A 10,889-nucleotide genomic window follows, 5' to 3' on the forward strand; every position below is an offset into this window, starting at 1 on the left:
TTTGTCCACCCTTTCTTCAGGAGGTAAACCCTCCATAACCATATCAGTTTTCAATGTAATGGAACCTCTCTCCTGAGAGCAAGTAAACAATACATGGCTAGGAGGTGGAAGGGGAGACAAATAGAGGACAGATATCATGCATTGAAGTTGTGGAACTCATTACTACGTCCTAGAGTTTGTATGCGCCAAAGTGAACAATAAGGCTTTGCTCCTCAAGCTTGCATTGTGCTTTATTGAAACATTGTAACAGGCCCGGGTCAGAAATATTATCTTGAGAGCAAGGTGGTTTTTCTGAAATGGCAAACAACAGGAAGGTCAAAATCATTCCTACAGATAGACTGAATGGATGACGACCTAATCACCAATGTCAGAGGAATCATAACTATTCTATCAAACTGTTCTCACCAACTACTCTATTAAAATCTTGAAGAGTTTTGAACCTCCTCTTAACTTTCTCTACTCGAAGGAGAACAATCCCAGCTTTACCAATCTCTCAACATGCTCAAGTCCCTCAACCTTTACCCTGATTTGAGTAGATCTTTCTACCTTTGTCCCGAAACTTGACATCTGTCCTAAACTGAGGCTGTCAGAAATGGACCCAATCTCCATCCAAGACACCTTCTGTGGTCACATGGGAAGTTGCCATAGGTGTGAGAGGAGATGTTGGGATGGAGGAGGATTGGACCAAGGTGTCCCAATAGGAATAGATCCTGTGGAAGGCTGACAAGGGAGACAACAGGAATATGTGTCTTGGCATGGCATCCCACTGGAGGTGGTGGAAGTGACAGCTTATGATCCTTTGGATGCGGAGATTGGTGGAATGAAATGTGAGGACCCAGAGGCACCCTGTCATTTTTGTGGGAGGGAAGAGAAGGGATGAGAGCAAAGGTGTGGGAAATAGGTCAGACATAGCTAAGGGTTCTTTTGACCACCATCATGGGGAATCCTTGGTTGAGGAAAAAGGCCCCCCCTCTGCAGATGGTGGCATCATCAGAACAGATCTGATGGAGACAGAGGAACTGGGAGAATGAAATAAAGTCTTTACGGCAAGCAGGGCATGAAGATGTATCATCAAGGTAACTGTGGCAGTCAATGGATTTGAAGTGTATATTGGTGGCTAGAATACCTCCAAAAATGGAAACAAAGATGTCAAGGAAGGGGGGAGTCAGAGTTAGATCAAGTTAAGGTGAGAGGGTGGAAATCAGAAGCGAAATTGATAAAGTTTCCAATTCTGGCTGAGAGAGGGAAGCAGCACCAATATGTCAATGAAGTACCAGAGAAAGAAGTGTGGGGAGGCACCTGAGTAGGACTGGAACATACCTGACATACCTCACAAAGACACAGACATAACTGGGACTCATGTGTGCACCCATGGCCACAGCTTTGATCTTAGGAAAGTGAGAAACGTTAAAGGAGAAGTTGTTCAAAGTGAAGACAAGCTCAGCCAGGTACAGGAGAGTGATGGCGGATGGGGACGATTCAGGAAGGTGTGGAGGGCCTTGAGACCATCCTGATGGGAAATGGGCATGTTTATAGGGTTATACAGCATGTAAAGGGATTGCATGTCCTATGATGAAGAGGAGACAGCTGCTACTTCTGAACTGAAACTTCTGAAACTGATATAAAGAGTCAGAAGAATTGTCAATGTAAGCAGGGAAGGACTGGACAAAGGGAAAAAGAATCGAGTCAAGATAGGAGACCTGTGGTTGTGTAGGATTACTCACAAATGCAGGAAACTCCGAAGTCTTTTTCAATGAATGGAATTCACTGCTGCAATGTTAGAATTAGAAACATGGTGGCCAGTTTATGCACAGCAAGATCACATAATGAGATAAATAACTAGCTCATCTGCTTTCTTAGTATTGGTGTTAAATGAGTGATAAATATTAGCCAAGACACTAGAGAAGATGCCTTCCTTTTCAAAACAGATTTTACACATTGGGCTGAGACATTGCTGCACTCCCTCAGTATTATATTGATATTATCAACCTGGATTATACACTTAAATGGCTAGAGTCAGACTTGAAATCATAACATTTTCACTTAGAACTGAATGCTTCTCAGATTCATGGGATTTATAACAGGAATCGCTGTACTGTCATTTCTTCTGTAACATGACAGTTCCGGTCTTGTGGTGCCCCGTGCTATACAAAAATCATGCAATACAAATAACCCTTAAAGTTAGTGAGTTTTGAGAAGATTTGTAGCTCAGGTTGAGGTTTGAAATGTAGGTTTACTCGCTGAGCTGGAAGGTTCATTTTCAGACATTTCGTCCGGAGGCTCACGGAAGATGTCACCTAGTATGATGACGAAATGTCTAAAAATGAACCTTCCAGCTCAGTGAGCAAACCTACATCCAGAACCCTTAAAGTGTTGGCGATTTAATCGTGTTATAGACAATACATGATCACGTTTTAGAAACAGTGTACCCAATTTACCAATCAAGTTACAGGCAATTCATGTTAATGAGACATGTTATGGCAGAACTGACTGTATATGAAAAGAATGTTTATCTGGACTTCAAAATTCCTTTCTCTTCCTCGAATAGTGAAGTGGGATCTTTTACAGTCATTTGAGTGGGCAGATGTCACTTCAGTTTTAACATTTCATCCAAGACTCAGCAAGGATGTGGATGACCTAATATAGTGTAATACCATGCTGCAACTTTAGAGATAGAAGGTGGAATCAGATATAATGGTATTACAGTTGAATAAACGCAACTACAGAGGCGTGAGAGAGGAGCTGACCAGAATGAACTGGGGAAAAAGCCTAGCAGGAAAGACAGTGGAACAGCAATGGCAGAAGTTTCTGGGAGTAATCTGGGAAACACATCGAAACTTCATTCTGAAGAAAAAGAAACAAACTAAAGGGAGGATGAGACAACTATAGCTGACCAGGGAAGTCAAGGATAGGATAAAAGCAAAAGCATATAATATAGCAAAGGGCAGTGGGAAGCCAGAGGATTGGGAAACTTACAAAGACCAACAGATGGACTGCAAAGAAAGAAATAAGGAGGGAGAAGATTAAAAATGAGGGTAAGGTACTCAGTAATATTAAAAAAGATTGCAAGAGTTTCTTTAGATATATAAAGGACAAAAAAGAGGCAAAAATGGACATTGGGCTGCTGGAAAATTACACTAGAGAAGTAGTAATGGAGAACAAGGAAATGGCTGAGGAACTGAATAAGTACTTTGCGTCAGTCTTCCAGGTAGAAGACAGGAATAATATCCCAAGACCTCAAGAGAGTTGAGGTACAGCAATGAGTATGGTGGCCATCACTAAGGAGAAGGTGCTAGAAAAATTAAAATGTCTGAAAGTGGATAAATCACCTGGACCAGATGGGCTCCGTCCAGAGATCTGAAGAAGATAGCTGAAGAGATATTAGAGGTTTTAGTAGTGATCTTTCAGAAGTCACTGGAGTCAGGAGGGTCTCAGAGTGCTGAGAGTTCAGTAATATAACCCCCATTTAAGAAAGGAGTAAAGAAAAAGACGAGAAATTATAGGCTAAGGAGCCTGACCTCAGTCATTGGTAAGATTTTGAAATCTGTTGTGAAGGATGAGATAGAGTCATAGAGTCATAGAGATGTACAGCACGGAAACAGACCCTTCGGTCCAACTCATCCATGCCGACCAGATATCCTCATCTGACCTAATCCCATTTGCCAGCACTTGGCTCATATCTCTCTAAATCCTCCCTATTCGTAGACCCATCCAGATGCCTTTTAAATTTTGTAATTGTACCAGCCTCCACCACTTCCTCTGGCAGCTCATTCCATACACACACCACCCTCTGTGTGAAAAAGTTGCCCCTTACGTCCCTTTTAAAATTTTCCCTTCTCATCCTAAACCTAAGCCCTCTAGTTCTGGACACCCTCATCCCAGGGAAAAGACCTTGTCTATTTATCCTATCCATGCCCTTCATGATTTTATGGACCTCTATAAGGGCACCTCAGCCTCCGATGGTCCAGGGAAAACAGCGCTAGCCTATTCAACCTCTTGCTATAGCTCAAATCCTCCAAACCTGGAAATATCCTTGTAAATCTTTTCTGAACCCTTTCAAGTTTCACATTTTTCCGATAGGAAGGAGACCAGACTCATCCTAAACCTAAGCCCTCTAGTTCTGGACGCCCCCATCCCAGGGAAAAGACCTTGTCTATTTATCCTATCCATGCCCTTCATGATTTTATGGACCTCTATAAGGGCACCCCTCAGCCTCCGATGGTCCAGGGAAAACAGCCCTAGCCTATTCAACCTCTTGCTATAGCTCAAATCCTCCAAACCTGGTAATATCCTTGTAAATCTTTTCTGAACCCTTTCAAGTTTCACATTTTTCTGATAGGAAGGTGACCAGAATTGCATGCAATATTCCAAAAGTGGCCTAACCAATGAGCTGTACAGCTGCAACATGACCTCACAACTCCTACACTCAATGCTCTGAGCAATAAAGGAAAGCATACCAAACGCCTTCTTCACTATCCTGTAAGATCTCTGAATGCTTGGAAGTGTATAGTAAAATAGAGCAAAGTCAGCATGGTATCATCAATGGGAGGTCATGCCTGACAAATCTGCTAGAATTCTTTGGTGAAATAACAGGTAGATTAGACCAAAGAGAGCCAATGGATGTTATATATCTAGACTTCCAGAGGTCTTTGATAAGTTGCCGCACAGAAGTCAACTGAGTAAGATAAGGGTCCATGATATTAGAGGCAAGGTACTAGCATGGATAGAAGATCGGCTGTCTGGCAGGAGGCAGAGCGTGAGGATAAAAGGGTCCTTCTCTAGATGGAAGCCGGTGACTAGAGATGTTCCACAAGAGTCAACGCTGGGACCACAACCTTTCACTCTACACATTAATGATATGGATGAAAGAACAGAGGGCATTCTGACTAAATTTACAGATGATAGAAAGATAGGTGGAGGGGTAGGTAGTGCTGAGGAGGAGGAAAGGCTGCAGAAAGACTTAGACAGGTTAGGAGAGTGGGCAGATGAAATACAACGTGGAGAAGTATGAGGTCATGAACTTTGATAGGAAGAATAGAGGTGTGGACTATTTTCTAAATAGGGAGAAAATTAATAAATCTGAAGTGGAAAGGAACTTGAGAGTTCTTGTCCAGGTTTCACTGAAGGTAAATTTGCAGGTTCAGTTGGTAGTTAGGAAGGTAATACAATGTTGTCATTCATATCAAGAGGACGAGACCATAAAAGCAGGAATGTACTTCTGAGGCTTTATACAGTTTTGGGCAGACCCCATTTAGAGTATTGTGAGCAATATTTAGTCACATACCTCAGGAAGGATGTATTGGCCATGGAATGGGTCCAGAGGAGATTCACGAGACTGATCCCAGGAACGAGACGCTTAACATATAAGGAATGTTTGAGGACTTTGGGATGATATTCAATGGAGTTTAGAAGGATGAGGGGGGATCTGATTGAAACTTACAGAATACTGAACAGCCTGGATAGGGTAGATGTTGGGAAGATGCTCTCATTTGCAGGAGAGATGAGGACCTGAGGGCACAGCCTTAGGGTAAAGGGCGATAAGGAGAAACTTCTTCAGCCAGAGAATGGTGAATCTGTGGAATCCATTGCCACAGAAGGCTGTGGAGGCCAGGTCATTGAGTATATTTAAAACAGAGGTAGATAAGTTCTTGACTGCCAAGGGGATCAAAGGTTACGGGGAGAAAGTGGGAAAATGCATGGAAAAACTTATCAGCCGTGATTGAATGGCAGGGCAGACTCAATGGGCTGAATGGCCTGATTTCTGCACATACGTCTCATGGCCTTATGGCCATATGGTCTAAATCTTCAGGAAGTAGGTTATTTATGTTTAACATTTGACACGATTGCAGAAAATAAAAGTTTCCGTTTCATCCTCTGAGGTCTGCTGACCTCAGACAGTTACATAGCTGTAATATGGTTCTGCCCACAGGATTAGTCAGAGGAATTTCTGGTCTTGATTGTTCCTTCTAGAAAGAAAAACTTACATTTCTACAGCACCTTTCCTGGCCTCAGGAAATTCCAGAGTACTTTAGAACCAAATGAAGGACTTCTGAAGTAAAGGCACTGCTGTGATGTAGGAAATGTGACAGCTGTTTTATTTTTCCCTCATTCTTTCTGGGACGTAGACATCACTGACAAGGCCAACATTTATTGCCCATCCCTAATTGCCCTCAAACTGAGTGGCTGGTATTTTAGAGGGCACTTGAGGTCAACCACGTTGCTGTAGGTCTGAAATTACATGTAAGCCATATTGGGTAAGAATGGTAGATTTTCATCCTGAAAAGACATTAGTGAACAGGATGTGTTTTTATGATAATTGACAATGCTTTCATGGTAGCCGTTACCAATAGTAGCTTCCAATTTTAAAATTAGTCATAAAAGCATGTAACTATGTAGGGAAAATTGTCCACCTGCTAACACCCACACACCTACAACATAAATGATCCATTGCAATTCTTTGGAGTGGGATTTGAACTCATCATTTTCTGAGGTTAGAGTGTTCAGCTAAGGTTGACTGTGTTCGTGTATGCTATCACACAAATCACTGGTGTGTATGGTCGGGGTTAGGATCAGTTGAAACCTCATCCAGGACCAGGTAATGCATTGACATATATGCTATTGACACTCACATTTTGAAATGAACATGCAAATAAACAAGAACATTGTTCAGTTGGGTTGATAAGAGTGTTGGAAAAGAAATCTAACAAAAAAAATGAAAGAGAATCAATAGGAACTGTCTTAAACAGCATTAAAAGGAAGACACTGAACAAATACTGACAGAAATCTTCAACTCCTCCTTTGATATCCAGCTTGTGAATGATTGCTCAACTGTTTAAAAAAGCACTTAAACTCGTGGTCAACAGGAAATGCTAAGGTGAGTGACTCAGTGAATTGGTGTGGGCAATTTCCCCACACAATGACATCAACAAATGAGAGTTTAATGCATTCCATCTAGAGAAAGAAAACTATCTTTTAGGCTTCTAAGCTGTAAAAAGTGTGGAGCAAAGTATACAGAGTGAAATAAAATAAATTGAACAAATATGTGCAAACAGACAATGAGGGTTGGGGTACAGTGTGGTCCCCCTTTAAAACAGAGAAGAGGATTTTTTTTTTCTTTCTCAAAGGGTTGTGGGTCTTTGGACTTCCCTTCCATAAAAGGCAATGGATACAGAATCTTTAACTATTTTTAAGGCAGAGTTGGATAGAATCTTGATGACCCAGGGTATGAACTATTATCAGAGATATGCATCAATGTAGAATTGATGTTAAACTCAGATCAGCCGTGATCTTGTTGAATGGCAGAACAGGTTTGAAGAGCCAAGTGATCTTACCCTTATTCTTTGTTCATATATTCCATTAAATTCATCAGGCACATGGAGACCTTGAGTTGAAACTTTCTCCTTCTCCAACACACCACCCACTCACCCTCACTTCACAGCTGTTTCATGATGTTACCAGCTGGGAGTCTATCTGGGTCCTGGAGTGGCACAATGGGGCCTAATAGAGGCTCAAGACCTCAGATTATTTTGCTATTATCTCAAAGCTGTGGAATCCCAGGTATTGGGTGCTGTATTGAACTAGCCCAAACCATTCCAGGTCACAATGTCTGTTAGATGGCCAGCAGAGTTTCAAAGATCTACATTCAGTTCAGCAGAGCATAGAAAACATAGGAACAAGCTTGTTCTGCCATTCAATGAGAGATTGGCAACCTAACTTCAAAATACTAACCTTTACCCCATATCCCTAAATGAAAATCTATCGATCTCCAACTTTAACAATTGGTCTAACATTAATTGCAGATTACATAAATGAATTCCAAACTTCTACCATCTTATGCTTGTAGAAATATATTCTAATTTTGCTCCTAAATGGCTTGGTTCTCAATTTACTTTCTATCCCTTAGTCCTAGACTACCCAACCAGATGAAATCATTTCTCTGTATTGATCTAATCAATTCCCCCACGTGGAGGTGGCATTGCTCCTGTTCTGGGGCTACCGGGTGCGGACCCATGTTGGAAAAGGACTAGAACTTGCAAAACTAGGTTCCCATGCTAACCATTTTTTTTACACTGTAACAAAACTTAAAGTATTTGTGCCTAAATACTCTGTACTTAAGATTGTGCAAGAGGCAGCATTACAAACTTTTGACTGCACTCATTGAGTGCACGTGACAGTAGAGGGCATTCTATTCTATTTGAGAACACTGATCAAATCAGCTTTTGGGCTTCTAATTTCAAAGCAATACAAACACAGTTTATGTATCTCCCTTATAATTTAAACTTTGGTGTCCAGCTATCCTTTAGGATATTGATGAGTCATAGAACTTGAACAGCAGATGGCCTGCAGCAGTTCAAGAAGGCAGCTCACTACCACCTACTCAAGGATAACTAGGGGTAGGCAAGAAATGCTGGCCCAGCCAGTGACACCCACATCCCACAAGTGAATAAAAAGAAATGACTACACCAAAGGTCCTGCTGGCTGAAGCTGGTAGATGTTTTTACCCACAGTTTCATTTCTGCTACCTTCAAAACTACTCAAGTTGTATTCATATCATAACTGCTCCACTATATATAAAAAAGTTACCAACCATCACATTTGTGGCTTTCCTGGAGTTCAAAATAACTAAATTTTATGTATTTCCCGAGAAAAGTAGACAATGTTCTGTTTAGTTTAGTCATAGTATGAGCTTTCCCACTGTAAAACAAAATCATATCTGTAGTTTTAATGACTTGCAGTTTAACTCCTTGCTAATAATGATGTAGATTAATAATTAGAGCAGCTACTGTTTTTCCTGGCTGAAATAAGAAAATAGCATAAACGCTGGAATGACTAAACAGTGAGTTGTCCTTTTTATCTTTTCCTGTTATTATAGCACTATCTTGTTTTTGTATTTGTTCAGCATTTATTGACATACCTAATAGCCTAATGAGAAAGTAGTGGTGACCTGACTCTTGAACTGCTGCAGTCCATGACAGAACAAACTTCACACATTTCATATTTTAAAATGAAGAATCTGCAATATAAGCAGGTCCTAAGGGCCATATTCAGGTCAAGATCAGAACTCGATGAACAAATGTTAATGGATGAATAATCCGTATTGACAGACATGGTATGTTCTAGGCACTGGGCCAGATAATCAAGAGACTGGCTAAACGCAAATGGCTCATAGAAAAGTTACCAGAAATGATTATAGGTACAAATTATGCAAAGAACAATGATAATATTGCACATACTCATTTAAGACAATTCTATAGTAAGACTTAATATATCATTGTATTTCATACTGATTAAAATGACCACAACATGTTGACAAGTTCTTATCACATTTGCAGGACGTGAATATAAAAGGTACAAAACACAGCAACTCAATGGTGTTTGACCTGATCTGGTAACCAGTATAAACTGATTAGAGTAACATACGGCAAATCTTTCTGAATGTTTCTTCATGTGAGTAATTGTTAATATTAGTAATCTTACAGTTGTATGTCTGTTAAAATGTGTAAAAGTATTGATTGTAACTATGTGTTTAATCGTTCTCAAGTTTATTCAAAGCGATTGGATAAGGTTTCTCTTGTAAAACCCAATGTAGATTCAGCCTATTAGGAAAACAAACTCATGTTCACATGGGGCACTGAGGGTAAATCAATCTCATTCGTAGCATGAGTAGGATTGAATGGTGGAATTAGCTGAAGGGGCTTCCTGGAAGTGAATTTTGAATTCCATAATGTGATCTTTCATAGAATCATAGATTGATATAGAGCAGAGAGAAGCCATTTGGCCCATCAACAATGTGATGTCTCTTTTGAAGACCAAACCTGTTAATTTAACACACATTTCACTCCTTTTCCCTGAACTATTTAAACAATTTTCTTTTAAGGTGACTGCATTCACTGCCTTGCAACTTAAATCCTAATTATTCCTTATATAATGTTTCCCTCATTGTCACAGACATGGGGATCTGATTGAGACATATAAGATTATTAAAGGATTCGACACTCTGGAGGCAGGAAACATATTTCCGCTGATGGGTGAGTGCCGAACCAGAGGACACAGCTTAAAAATACGGGGTAGACCATTTAGGACAGAGATGAGGAGAAACTTCTTCACCCAGAGAGTGGTGGCTGTGTGGAATGCTCTGTCCCAGAGGGCAGTGGAGGCCCAGTCTCTGGATTCATTTAAGAAAGAGTTGGATAGAGCTCTCAAGGATAGTGGAATCAAGGGTTATGGAGATAAGGCAGGAACAGGATACTGATTAAGGATGATCAGCCATGATCATATTGAATGGTGGTGCAGGCTCGAAGGGCAGAATGGCCTACTCCTGCACCTATTGTCTATTGTCACCTCTGCCAATCACTTAAATCTATACCCTTTGGTTTTTGACCCCCTCTAGCCATTGAAAACAGTTTAGTTATTCCATTTAAAACTTTCATGATTTTAGACAACACTATCAAATCTCTTCCTAATTTTCTCTGCTTAATGGAAACCAACCCCAAATTTCCCAGTCTTTCCACACAACTGTAATCCCTAATCCCTGGAAGCAATATATTGTTGTCTGACAACCCCAAATCACCAAACAACTGTGATTGTCCCCTTTAAAATACCATGCATGTGGGGCCCTGCAAAAAAATTCAAAGAGCCCATGCACTTAAACAAACAACTGACGCAATCCACTAAAGTAAATCTTTAGCATACCTTCTCCAAAACCTTCACATTCTTCCACAGGTTTATAAAATCATGAGAGGCATGGATAGGGTGAATAGACAAGGTCTTTTTCCTGGGCTGGAAGTCCAGAGCTAGAGGTCATAGGTTTAAGGTAAGAGGAGAAAGATATAAAAGGGACGTTAGAAGTAATTTTTTTCACACAGAGGGTGGTACGTGTATGGAATGAG

This window comes from Chiloscyllium plagiosum, chromosome 35 (genome assembly GCF_004010195.1).
Source record: "Chiloscyllium plagiosum isolate BGI_BamShark_2017 chromosome 35, ASM401019v2, whole genome shotgun sequence".
Classification (NCBI taxonomy): domain Eukaryota; kingdom Metazoa; phylum Chordata; class Chondrichthyes; order Orectolobiformes; family Hemiscylliidae; genus Chiloscyllium; species Chiloscyllium plagiosum.